The sequence below is a fragment of the Podarcis cretensis genome (genome assembly GCF_951804945.1).
Source record: "Podarcis cretensis genome assembly, chromosome: 6".
NCBI lineage: Eukaryota > Metazoa > Chordata > Lepidosauria > Squamata > Lacertidae > Podarcis > Podarcis cretensis.
The window spans coordinates 25,752,938-25,766,087 of record NC_137175.1 but is presented as its reverse complement, the minus strand read 5'-3'; positions in this window follow the sequence as shown (position 1 = coordinate 25,766,087).

Genomic DNA, 13,150 nt, shown 5'->3' with positions numbered 1-13,150 from the left:
CCAATAAGAAATGCAATCAGTATGACAATAGTGAAGAAGAATCTGCCTAGTTGATCTGTGTGTCTTCTCAGTCTGCTGATAAGCAGCTTTAGGGCCACTGGGGTTCTTTATATTTAAGCGGGACCTTGACTGGACAGCTCTTCAAGCAGAGTACTCCTTCAAAATGTCCTATGTTAAATAGAACACATGGCCACCCTAAATTCAATGCAAGTGTGGACCTCCAGGTGCTGCTAAATGAGAATTCCCATCATCCCTGGCCATTGGCTGTGCTTGCTGGGACTGTCTGTGTTGTTAAGCAACATCTGAAAGGCCAAAGGTTCCTGCACAAGTAAAAATGACCACCTGTCTTATCCTTGATCCTTGCCAATCCTGGCTCATAAAAGCCAGCCGAAAAGATCTGGGTGATGGGTTGGTGAATGCATCTGTCTGTGAGGGAGCCTTTCCAGACCCACTGAAAGAGGAGGTTATTGAGCCACTTCTTAAAACAACATCTTTGGACCTGACCAATATGGTCAACTATTGCCCAGTCTCAAATCTTCCATTCTTGGGCAAGGTGATTGAGTGAGTGGTCGCTGAACAACACCAGGCATGCCTGGAGGATGCGGACCATTTGGATGCCTTCCCATTGGGATTCAGGCCCCATCATGGGATTGAAACTGCCTTGGTCGCTAGCAAATTTGAAAGGTTGCAGTCCTACATACCTCAGGTACAGGTGATGCTTTTAACAATGAAGGAGTGTACCTGGGTGATCATTGTTAGGAGAATCGACACCCATCTTTTCCTCTGTGAAGGGCTCTGGGAGAAAGGGTGCAGGGGTCTCCCAGATTCAAACTGTGGAATATCCAGGTAGGCTTAGAAAGGATGTCTAACTGAAACCCTGGAGAAACACTGCTGAAGAGAGTAAGTGAACTGGCTCACCAACCTCGGTCTACCTTCACCCAGGCCACACTTTCTTGTCTTCTTACTTACAGGCATTCCAGATGGAATTGCTGGCTGTATCTTCCTCTAGACTTGGTGTTGCTTTTATAGAACTCAACAGGGAGGAAGATAGGAAGAAAGCAAGATTTAATTGGATCCACCTGTCATTAAAGGGACGCGGGTGGCGCTGTGGGTAAAACCTCAGTGCCTAGGACTTGCCGATCGCATGGTCGGTGGTTCGAATCCCCGCGGCGGGGTGCGCTCCCATTGCTCGGTCCCAGCGCCTGCCAACCTAGCAGTTTGAAAGCACCCTCGGGTGCAAGTAGATAAATAGGGACCGCTTACTAGCGGGAAGGTAAATGGCGTTTCCGTGTGCGGCTCTGCCTCACCAGAGCAGCTTCGTCACGCTCGCTACGTGACCCGGAAGTGTCTGCGGACAGTGCTGGCTCCCAGCCTCTAGAGTGAGATGAGCGCACAACCCTAGAGTCTGTCAAGACTGGCCCGTACGGGCAGGGGTACCTTTACCTTTACCTTTACCTTTACCTGTCATTGGCTCTAGCTCCACCTACTGCTGGGCTGTCATTGGCTCTAGCTCCACCTACTACTTTCTGCCCCACCAGCCACCACTGTATGTTCCCATTCATAGTTTAGTAATTTGAGCACATGCTCTACATGAAAAGGGTTCCCAGTTTATTCCCCAGCATCTCAAGGCCTTGACTCTGACTGAAACCCCTGGAAAGGTGCCACCAGTAACTGCAGCCAGTACCAAACTCAATGGACTTCTTTTATCAAGGCAGCTTCCTCTGTTAGCCAGTATGTTATTTGCAACCAGGAAAACATACATCTGCAGAGAACGTTCACCATATAAGAGTTCCTAGCCAATGTGGAAGCTTCATTTGGAGATTTTGCTCTGGAGATTTTGAGCCAGCACAGTTTAAGAAGCATTTTCTTCCAGCCCTCAACAAAGACACAAGACCAATGCTCATTTCTGTTCTTTTCTGCTCGTGGGCCTCTTGGAGCTGTCATTGCCAAATTAACTGCTGGAGTGAGAATTTGCAAATGGAAGTTTTCCAAGCTCCTTCATGTAATCTAATGTCCTTGGGGAGCAACAGTCTGCTCAGTATCAAAACTCCCTCCCCCACTTCCCTGCTTCCCTGTCACATGGAAAGTGATATGCGAAGATGGAATCAAATCTTACTATTCAGAATTGTTTCTGTGCTGCATGAAAAATATTAATACAGAAATATTATTCGCTGGAAAAATACCTTTTATGATAACAGGAAGGGTGTGTGTGGAGGGAGGGAGTTTTGACTGTAGTGCAGTGCACAGATACATACTTGTCATCCCTCTTAGAGGGCACAAATTCACCCAAGTACTGGGATGATGGTAGATTAGGATCAGGACTGGCTCATCCATGAGGCAGAGTGAAGCACCCATCTCAGGTGGTGGAAGCCTCTAAGCGCCACCCCTGTAGGCCCCCCACCTGCTCCATCACTCCACTGCTAGGAGAGAAGCAATACTAGCATTGGTGCCAACTTCCAGTGAGATCTCATGAGATCTTGCTGAAGTCTCATGAGATATCATGGAGCACACAGAAAACATTGTCACTTTGTGCTGCCGCCACACAACTTTGGTAAGCAATGCTTTGGCAAGGGTGACAAGTTGGCAGCAGCAGCAGGGCTGTACTTTCACCTCAAGTGGCAAAATGGGACATGCCACACCTGATCATGATGTTTGTAGGGTTAAGTGAAACTGACGTCTCAGAATTCTCTACAGACGGTAAAATGGCAAGGTGTGGGGAGGGATTTGTTGAATTTTCTCCATGGAGGGCCTGGAATTCTCAATTAGTTTCTAGGGAAACTGAGAAAGAACATATTCAGAAATTTTGCCCTGGTTGTGGTTCAGAATATAAGATTGCCCTTAGGCATACCATCTAAAAAGATATGGCACATGAGGGAAAAGGGATGAGAAGGGGGTGGGGAGAGAAGAAATGGCAAGTTCAAACACAAGTTCTTAAAGTTACAGTACCATGTTCACAATGGAATTATTTAATTCTGTCTGTGCACATTCCTACTATTTGAACGGCAGCTCTCCAGAAACACACTCCCCCCCCCCCCCCCGATCTGGTGACACCGTCTGGGCCAAGCAGGGAGGGCTGCTCCTGTCACACATTTCTAAATATCTCAAATACGCCATGACTATGAAAGGCTAATAGCTAGGATGGCCATATTCTGCCTCCATTGTCAGAGGCAATATGTTTCCCCCAGGCATCTTGCTGGCCACTATGAGAACAGGATTCTGGACTAGATGGGCCTCTGTTCTTATCTGACAGGGCAGTCAATATAATATTTCATCCAATGTACACATTTTAAAGCCATGCCATGGACAAAACAATGTGCTAAGTGTTGTTATCTATGCTTATGTGTTCGACCCGCTAAGCTGCACACTCCTGGTTGATTCCCATTTCTCAATCAAGAACCTGTTGTCAGTACAGGTTAAAAGAGAAGTGTTTCCATTAGGTCTTTCTCTCTGAGCACTTTCACCTACACATCCATTTGTGTTGTACACATAAATGACCTAACTTCATAGGGGTTCCATTAGGTAGAAATCTTTCCATTATTCCCTATTTTGTTTCCTCTTTTCTGAACTAGGGATGTTTAAGGAATTCAATTTTTTTTTGTGTGTGTGTGAGTTCCAATGCAAACTGACCTGATCTGCCTGCCAGGCTAATGTGCAGAATGGAATGTATTTATCCTTTGGATTTTGTACTTTTCCAAAATGTGCCACACAGCTCAAAATAAGTGCCAAATGCTGTACTGCAAAATGTTATTTTAGGATAAGCTGTGTTGATAAATGAGTACATTGGGATAAAATATGTATTTAAATATGTATTTTGTGATAAACTACATAAGAAATGAAGCATTAAAAGACAAATTTAATGCATTTTGTGAAGACTGCAGCCTAATACACAAGAAGGACAGAATGGACAGGTGGGGCACTTGTAAAATTAATCTGGATGGGAAATAGACTGATCCACACACCTCTACTCTGAATTTGTATTCCCTTTAAACTAAATAAAAGTGGTGGGGTTGTGCGGAAGTTCATAAATTTTGAAGCACGTGATTACAGAAACCAGAACACTTATAGGTAAAAAAAATGTGATGCATGTGATTTGTCTATTTTCGATAAAGGTAATGGACCTCACATGTAAACAGTTAATTGTATATCTTCTGGTAGCCGCTTGATTAGAAACCATTAGCAAAAATTGGCTGGAAAGACACTTCATGCTTACGCTTGGTAGCTGGTTCAAGAAAGGTATGCCCATTGCTATCTCAGAGAAATTGGTGTGTAATATTTCCATGGGTAGGGATTGTGCTGACCCTTCTGATTTCATCTGTTTGGGGATAATTTATTAAATATATGCCACTGCAGTCACATGGGGGGGGGTGTTAAATCCCTTCAAAAATATTATTCTGTTTGGTGTCATCTATAAACAGGCAGAACCTTTTTTTCTTTCTCTCCCCTGCTTCCTTCATTGCACAATGTCAATTTTGCTTTAATACCCCATTTATAATTTTATAATTGCATCCATTTCATTCACTCCTGATTCCTTTTTTTCTTCTGACTCCTTGTGCTGAATTCGAATTCTTCGGTTGCTGATGCTTGTTTTTCCTTTGTGTGCATTGCCTGCATTAACAAATGCTTCCTGAATGGCATAATTGGGTCTGGCTTCTTCTCCTAAGGATTCAAAGATCAAGCTCTTACGTGTCAAATGCCAGTGGTTGAAATGAGCTGCATTCTGATTCAATGAGGAGGGGAAAGAGGGACAGGGGCTGTACCATGACTGTGGGGTTGCATGCGGCAGGAGACTCTGCTTAAATTCACAGGTTCTAAGACTCCTTCCTGCTCAGATACAGGAAGGGAAAAGTAGGTGGTAGCAGAACCAAGAGATGACATGATGTGCAGTCTTATTTCTTTCTTTAGGGTTGGTGCATGCAATCATGACGGTGTCTGTCGCTTTAACAGTTCCACAGCCGCCTCTTGTTCCACACCCCACCCAGTACTTTCACTTATCCTTGCTTCCTGCCTGAACAATGTTAGCTGCTCAAATACAGCCACAACACGTGGCTAATGAATATAGTAAATGTGTTATTAGTAGTAGTAGAATGTCATTCAAAATTTACAATTTATCAGCTTCAAAATAATATATATAAGTCCATAACCAAGAAGTAGTCAACAAAATGAATTGCTGGTGGGGAACACCACAACACCTTTCAATGGATGATGTCCAAGACAGTATATCCGGATTGAATCAACTGTTTCGAAGATGAATCTTTGTCAGCAAATAGTTTTAGAGAGAATCCATAGAGGTAAATGTAATACTTGTGGATCAGAGCTCACTAACCAATGTAGCTAACTGATTATTCTGTATTGCAACACAGGGGTTTGTTTTTGAGCAATGTTAGCTACAGAGTAAGATAGCTCGTTGAGTTTGCAAAAGAAACCAACCAACCCAACAACCCTAATTACGATAATTCTGTTTCTTTTTAATTCTGCAGGATCAACACAAAACCAGTCGCTTGCACTCAGCCACTTCCATTTGGCAAGTGAGACTATGCAAAGATTTGACGGATGCTCCAAGGGTGAAATGCTTTAGTGTCAGTCTGCTTTCTCTTCAGGGCAGGCATCTGCTATCCCCAGTAAGGATGGAACAGCTGCTGCATAGGAACAGTTTGAGGCTACAGGTACAGAACTCAACAGCTGGCTTCTGCATATGTTCCTATGTGTGTGTGTAAGAGACTGTAAAGTAATATGACTTTGAATTCTTCTCAAAGTGACTCTTAACAGCAGGACTGTTTATGTTCCATAAAGGGTGCTTTATAGCAGATACTTTTTGCAGGCTGTTTAGATCAGTGTGGTTCTGAGCTCTCAATCTGGATCTGAATACAACTTTATGTGCTTATATGTACATGGGACAGAAAACTGCCATTGCAAATATTCTTACTCTCTTAAGTAATGTCCACTGAGAGCTTTCTCCTTCTAAGCATACTGCACAACATCATGGGAACCTAGGCATAGGGGGAAATTTGCATTCAATCTTCCTTTAAAGGTGAACTTACCTGATCTGCACTTTCTGAAACAATATGCAAACAAAAACAAAGGCACCCTTCAAAATCTGCCCAGCCCTAAGTTTTACGACACAGTTGTCCAGCCAAGTAGCATGTACAAAAATGTGTACGTTAGAAAAAAATGTATACAGACATGGAAGAAATTCACAATAACATTCTGATGAATTCTCATAACATTTTTAAAAAATGCAATCTGTTGAGAAAATGGGGAGAACTGAAATGTGAAGAACTGAACTTATGACTGTACTGAGAAACTAAGAGAAACTGAAGCAGACATATTCACCTAACTCTACGGCAACCCCAGCCACAGGGGGAGCTGGCTGCAAAATTTGTACTCCATATACAAGACCTCTCCATGTTTCCAATCTATTGCATGGTCATGGCAACATTTGTGGCTCATTTTCTACACTGTGCCACCAGAGTTCATGCATTTTGTATAGTTAAATAGGAAAGAAACAGTGGTGGCCTTAGCATCGATGAGAGGCAAAAAGGAGCTTCACCTTTATTTTACCTCTATCTCCACTTTCACTCCAGTGTTGCACTTCCAAAATAAAATAAAATAAAATAAAATAAAATAAAATAAAATAAAATAAAATAAAATAAAATAAAATAAAATAAATAGCAGGGGGACATGACTGCACACAATAGATTCTGAGATGGTAGATTCATTGACAGTTCGTGCAACTAGTTTTGGATTCCCTGCAAAGTGTTGTGAAACACCAAAGTAAATTAGAATTAATAAGCAATGTATAGTGATGAAAAATCCAGTCCTTTCTTTATTTATGTAGGAAGATTGATAGATAATAATAATAATAATAATAATAATAATAATAATAATAATAATAATAATAATATCCAAGCAGATGACATAAAATACTATAAAATATTAAATTAAATAGCAATAACAGATGCTGCCAAACTAAAAGATTGATCTCCAGCAAGTGCAAAAGGAACATTATGTGGCATTTGTAAAAGTGCCAGTTACACAGATTGAAGTGGCTACATGGGCACATTTGGGGATCTTATACTCTGCAGAATAATGTTATGAAGCTACATAGCCAATCAAATCTGCCTATGTGATGATCTCACTGAAGGCGAGTAAAGGCTGCTCAGAATGCATTGCCTTCAGCCCAAAAAGCAAATATTTTTAACTCTTGTTTAAAAATGGGACTGCCTTCTGATGAAACCGGTTCCCTCACTGCGAGAAGTGAGGTTACAGGGAACCAGGCAGAGGGCCTTCTTGGTAGTGGCGCCCACCCTCCCATCAAGGAAATCAACAACTGCCTGACTTTTAGAAGACATCTGAAGGCAGCCCTGTTTAGGGAAGCTTTTAATGTTTGACCTTTTATTTTGTTTTTAATATCCTGTTGGAAGCTGCCCAGAGTGACTGGGGAGACCCAGCCAGATGGGCGGGGTATAAATAAATTTTATTATTATTATTAACAACTCAATCCTGGTTATGTATTTCCCTAGACTACAAGGCAATGCCTAGAGTTGGTGGTGGGGACCTTGCACATTCTGGTCCTTCTGCCGCCTATTTGCAATCAGCTTTCAAAGCTTCCCACACACCGCACACCCATGGCCTTTCAGGGCCCCTTACTGAAACAGACATCCAAATACAAGACTCATTGTGATCAAGGCAAAGGCTTCAAGCCCAGCCCGCTCCCCCCGTCCACGACTCCATGACTGATTTTAACAGGCTATGAGTCAAGCCTGAAATGCCTCTTCTAAGGCCCGTCGTTAACAGCTTTATCCCTCAAAATTCCGACCGAAAGTTTCTGGCAACTTGTAAACAAACAGGTTTCTACATGATGTGCTGATAATGGAGTCCTCTGGCATTGGTCTCTTGGGCAAACCTATTAGTCTCTCCAGTCTCCTGCTGCCCTTAATGGCCACCGCCGGAGGGGATTGGTTTTAACTGCGGCGGCCGCCACATTCTATCTGCCTTGGAGAGGCATAAATTGGCATTCCATATCATGCTACCCAAAAGAAGAAGAAGGGGAAAAATTCCCAGCAATTATTAAAAGATTCTTATCTCTTGCTCCCTGCATGGATAATGAGATCCTTCTCTGTTGGACTGAGACAGCCCGTCTCTCTGCTCACTTAATGAAATGGACCCCAGTTTGCAAATTAGCATCGCCCTGACTCCAAACCTAACCTCTTGTTGTCTAGTTGTACATCAAGGCTCCAGGCTTATGTCTTTCCTTATTAACACCCCGTAATCACGACAAAGCCCCTTTCATTTTCATTTCCTGGTTCTTTTAAACAAATTCGCTTGTGAGTTATGGCCATCCTTGCCTCCCCCCCACCCCTGCTTTGTCCTATTGATTTAAACATGGAGGGGGTATGTTTAAGTAGAAGGTTATGGCTCCCCCCCCAAGGCTTGCTTCAGGAGCCTATTTGGGCATCCTTGATATTATTGTTTTTAAATCATTAAAGACTTAGTCAACGGAACGACAAGCTCATACTTAGTCGCTGTTGCTGGTATCCTACTATATGGCAATGAGATGAGACTTTCATCTGACTCTCTCAAGATTGGCAGTTTGGCACTGAAGGTGGAGCAAGAGAAATGGAAAATGACTTAGGGCAGTGGCACCTGGGAACCTCTTTGCACTGGTCCTCTGATATCTATTTGCAGCCAGGCAACTGACTTACATGGAGTGAATAAGCTTCTTTCTAAAGCTCAAGGTCTAGTGATGCACTAAAGCTTTGCACAGTATCAACCTGCCCCCAAATAAAACAATGGGTGTGTGTGCTGGGGCAAAACAAAAGTTGTTTCAAAAAGGGTGTATAAAAGGTAAAGGTAAAGGTACCCATGCCCGTACGGGCCAGTCTTGACAGACTCTGGGGTTGTGCGCCCATCTCACTTAAGAGGCCAGGGGCCAGCGCTGTCCGGAGACACTTCCGGGTCACGTGGCCAGCGTGACATCGCTGCTCTGGCCAGAGCCAGAGCCAGAGCCAGAGCCGCACACGGAAACGCCGTTTACCTTCCCGCTGGTAAGCGGTCCCTATTTATCTACTTGCACCCGGAGGTGCTTTCGAACTGCTAGGTTGGCAGGCGCTGGGACCGAGCAGCGGGAGCGCACCCCGCCGCAGGGATTCGAACCGCCGACCTTTCGATCGGCAAGCCCTAGGCGCTGAGGCTTTAACCCACAGCGCCACCTACTGAATATTAAATTCCAGAAGACCTGGCCATGTGTGTGTTGCATTTAACTTTATAGCTTACATTCGCTTGCAGTGATTTGGGGCTCTTTGCAGCAAGCTTCCCATTGGACAGTTCTTCCCCAAATGGTCATGTGACCATGTGATGTCATCTGGCCAATATAATATCTCCACTGGTAGTATAAGTTGTGAAGCAAAATACAGCTCTCTTTCACTATTCACACTTCTCTGAATTTTGTAATGCAGTTCTCCAACCAGCCAATATGTACAAAATATATGTGCCTAAAACACATGTCAGTGCAAACAGAGATAGCCACAAACCACTTTTCTCTACCCCCTCCCCAGTATCTGATAAACTCACAGGCATGTAGCATTTTTAGACTGAATTTTTATCATGCTTTGCAGCGGTTATCTTTGCAGTGACTATATGAGAGCTTCTAGCTTCCATCTGTACATGAAGTGTGAATTTTCTGGGATTTGGGCCGAACACACTCAGTGGAGATGTCTAGGACAGGATCAAAATAGGTAGGACGGCATTTCATTTTGCTACTTCAACATGAAAAAGGCCATCAATTTTGGTGATATTTTAGGGCAGAAGTGGGGAACCTCAGGTGAGAGGGGATATAAGTGACTCTCCAGGCCTTCTTTGAGTATTTTGCCTGACTGTGGATAGGGAGCTGTGTGTGCGTGTGTGTGCGTGTGTGTGTGTGTGTAGAAGAAGAAGAAGAAGAAGAAGAGTTTGGATTTGATATCCCACTTTATCACTCCCCAAAGGAGTCTCAAAGCGGCTAACATTCTCCTTTCCCTTCCTCCCCCACAACAAACACTCTGTGAGGTGAGTGAGGCTGAGAGACTTCAGAGAAGTGTGACCAGCCCAAGGTCACCCAGCAGCTGCATGTGGAGGAGCGGAGACGCGAACCCAGTTCACCAGATTACGAGTCTGTCACTCTAAAGCTCAGATTTTTGCATGGCTGTGGTGTAACTTACTAAATTCACACTAAGATCCTGATGAATTTCCATGAGGACATTTTAGAAAGAAAATCAAAAACTAATGTGGAAATCAAAAACTAATGTGGGAACTGAACTTAAAATTGGAAAAATTCGCACCTGAGAGAAAGTGAAATTGACTTCACCCATCCCTAGCTGACTCCAACTTCATTATCATGCACACATGGGCTAAAAACAAGGTTGTTTACACAAGCATATGGTGATTTTAATGTTCAGATGTAATATTCATTCTTCTGCTGTTTCTGATGGATTTTACATTTTTTGTTCGTATATTTGTAAATGTAGCGTTTTATATATGATGTATTGCTCCTAGTCCTGAGATACCAGGATGTACCTTGGGCCTTAAGTATTTTAAATACAGGAGTCACAGGTCTATTCCTTTAAATATCTAGTGTTGTACTCAACTAAATTTATCTCAGAGCAGCCCCTTTGAAGTGTATGAGACTGTTAGTCTCTCCCCCCCATTCCAATTGGTCTACTCTGAGTAAGAGTAAAACTTCTACAACCCATGGGCAATGTCCTTGTACAAATGAAAGAGCTTATTTGGTTACAAGCCTGGGTTTCCAGTTTGTTGGGTACTGCTTCTTTCATAAGATAAAAGAAGGCAAGTGTTTGGGTCAATGACCTGATTTGGAAAGGCAGTTTTAATTCTGTTCTTAGTTCAGTGATGGTGGTATGTGTGTGTTTGATCATCAGTGCATATTTATTCAATCGACATTCATTGCAACAAAGGCCATTTACAGTTTCAAACACAAAGAAGACCTCTGTAATTCAAGCATTCATTTAGGAATGTGAGACTTATAGGTGGGGTCTTGACATTAATTTAAGATCTATCTCTTTTACAATTCAGATAATTGTATTTCACTAAACTGATGCACAAGGAGGTATAAGGCACTTTGACAGTTTTATTCTACTTGTGTAAGTTAATCTGCACATTTTGTAGCTCCTGACTTACAGAAGGAACAGCGAAGGTTCATCAAATTGAAACACAAAAATACACAGAGGCCTGGGAAAGGCTTAACAAACATTTCAGGTTTAGTTCTTGTGCACAGAGAATGAGCCAGGAATTGTATCTGTTTATAACATTTTTTAATGTACTTTTTTTTGCCAATGGGAAGTCTACACTACAGATGTTACTTTTGGTTGCTTTTCAAACACTTCCTTCACTCATAGGAGGTCTCCTTTTTGAAGCAGAGAAACATGCAAGCCAGGAGTTCACAGCTCTCAGCCTTCACAACTGTTGTGTATGGCAAGGCAGCATTTTGAAGTTTTAGTTTGTTGAAGGTATTATAGCTGAAATTTGTGAGCTTCTGATTGTGGATTCTATTGTTCCCAAAACCAACTCAGTTAGACGAGTGACAGAAAGCAAGTCTATTTGGCAGGTCTTATTGACTTTGCCACTTTGTAGAGAGTTTCTTTAATATAGGGATCAGGAGGGATTGTCTGGTTTGGTACTTTAATGCAAACATATCGAATTTGCACTTCTGGAACCAATATGTGAACTGAACCCCAGCTCTCCTTCGAAATTTGCAGTTCTCTGAATTTTCTGATGCCGTTCTGAAAACCAAAGAATACCTACAAAACTGTGCAAGCAAAAATCCAAATATTGGTGAAAATAATGTTTAAAATGCATTCTTATTAGATGAAAATTATCTGTTTCCTTGTTTAATTTAATATAAAATTTAAAATTTAAAATTGCTAAGCACTGTAGGAAAATGCAAACATGGAAACAGTTAAACAGCATAATGAAAACAGTAATACAAAGAGAAATTTATTAATGACAAGGTCCAAACAAAAATGCATACGCTAGACAAAATTGCATACAAGAACAACAAAAAATCTCACCACTGTGTTGCACCTCTCCCTCCCAGCTATGGAAGGGACAGGAGATCACATAAGTCACCAAGCAGACCGAGATATATTCTCAAATATATTTCGACAATGAAATAAAAGAGACACTGGCAAATATGACTGGGCAATGGGCATGAGCATCAAAAATATATCTGAATCTTCGGAGGAGGGCTGATGCATAAAGTTTGACTACCGGAGTGCCCTTCATACATTTACACTTTACTTGCCCTATTTAAAATCGCAGTGATAGAAGCTTCTGGCTGTCCTCCCTTAATCAATACTATTGCAAAGAGGACCCTTCTTTCAGCAGTGGTATAAATTATCAGATATATGCAAATAGATTTGCTAATGTTAATTGCTTAGGTTGATAGGTGATTAATTTTTTTGATTAAGATCAATCATTCCTGAGGCATCTTACTAAGGCAATCTGCAAAGTGATAGTAATGAGGCTTGCCATCCTGTTAGCCTGCCACTAACTAGCCATAAACCATACCTTTGATGGAAGAGAATATTTCAGAGCACGATATGCCCAGCTTAAAAGGAATGAGCGGAGAAAAAAACTACTAAAGATGAAACAGTTTCTTGAGGTGATGCCTCTAGGTATTAGAGCAGGCCTACACTAGCCACAGAGCCTAGGACTTGCTGATCAGAAGGTCAGCGGTTCGAATCCCCACAATGGGGTGAGCTCCTGTTGTTCAGTCCCTGCTCCTGCCAACCTAGCAGTTCAAAAGCACATCAAAGTGCAAGTAGATAAATAGGTACTACTCCAGCGGGAAGGTAAACGGCATTTCCGGGCGCTGCTCTGGTTCGCCAGAAGCAGCTTAGTCATCCTGGCCACATGACCCGGAAGCTGTATGCCGGCTCCCTCGGCCAATAAAGCGAGATGAGCGCCGCAACTCCAGAGTCGGCCACGACTGGACCTAATGGTCAGGGGTCCCTTTACCTTTATTTTACACTAGCCATACAGGCAGACTAGGCAGCCACTAGGGGATAGTTGGAGGGCCTTAAACAAACAAACAAACAAACAAACAAAACCCCGAGGGCTGCATTCTTTTCTGACCCACCTTCTGGGGGTCACATGT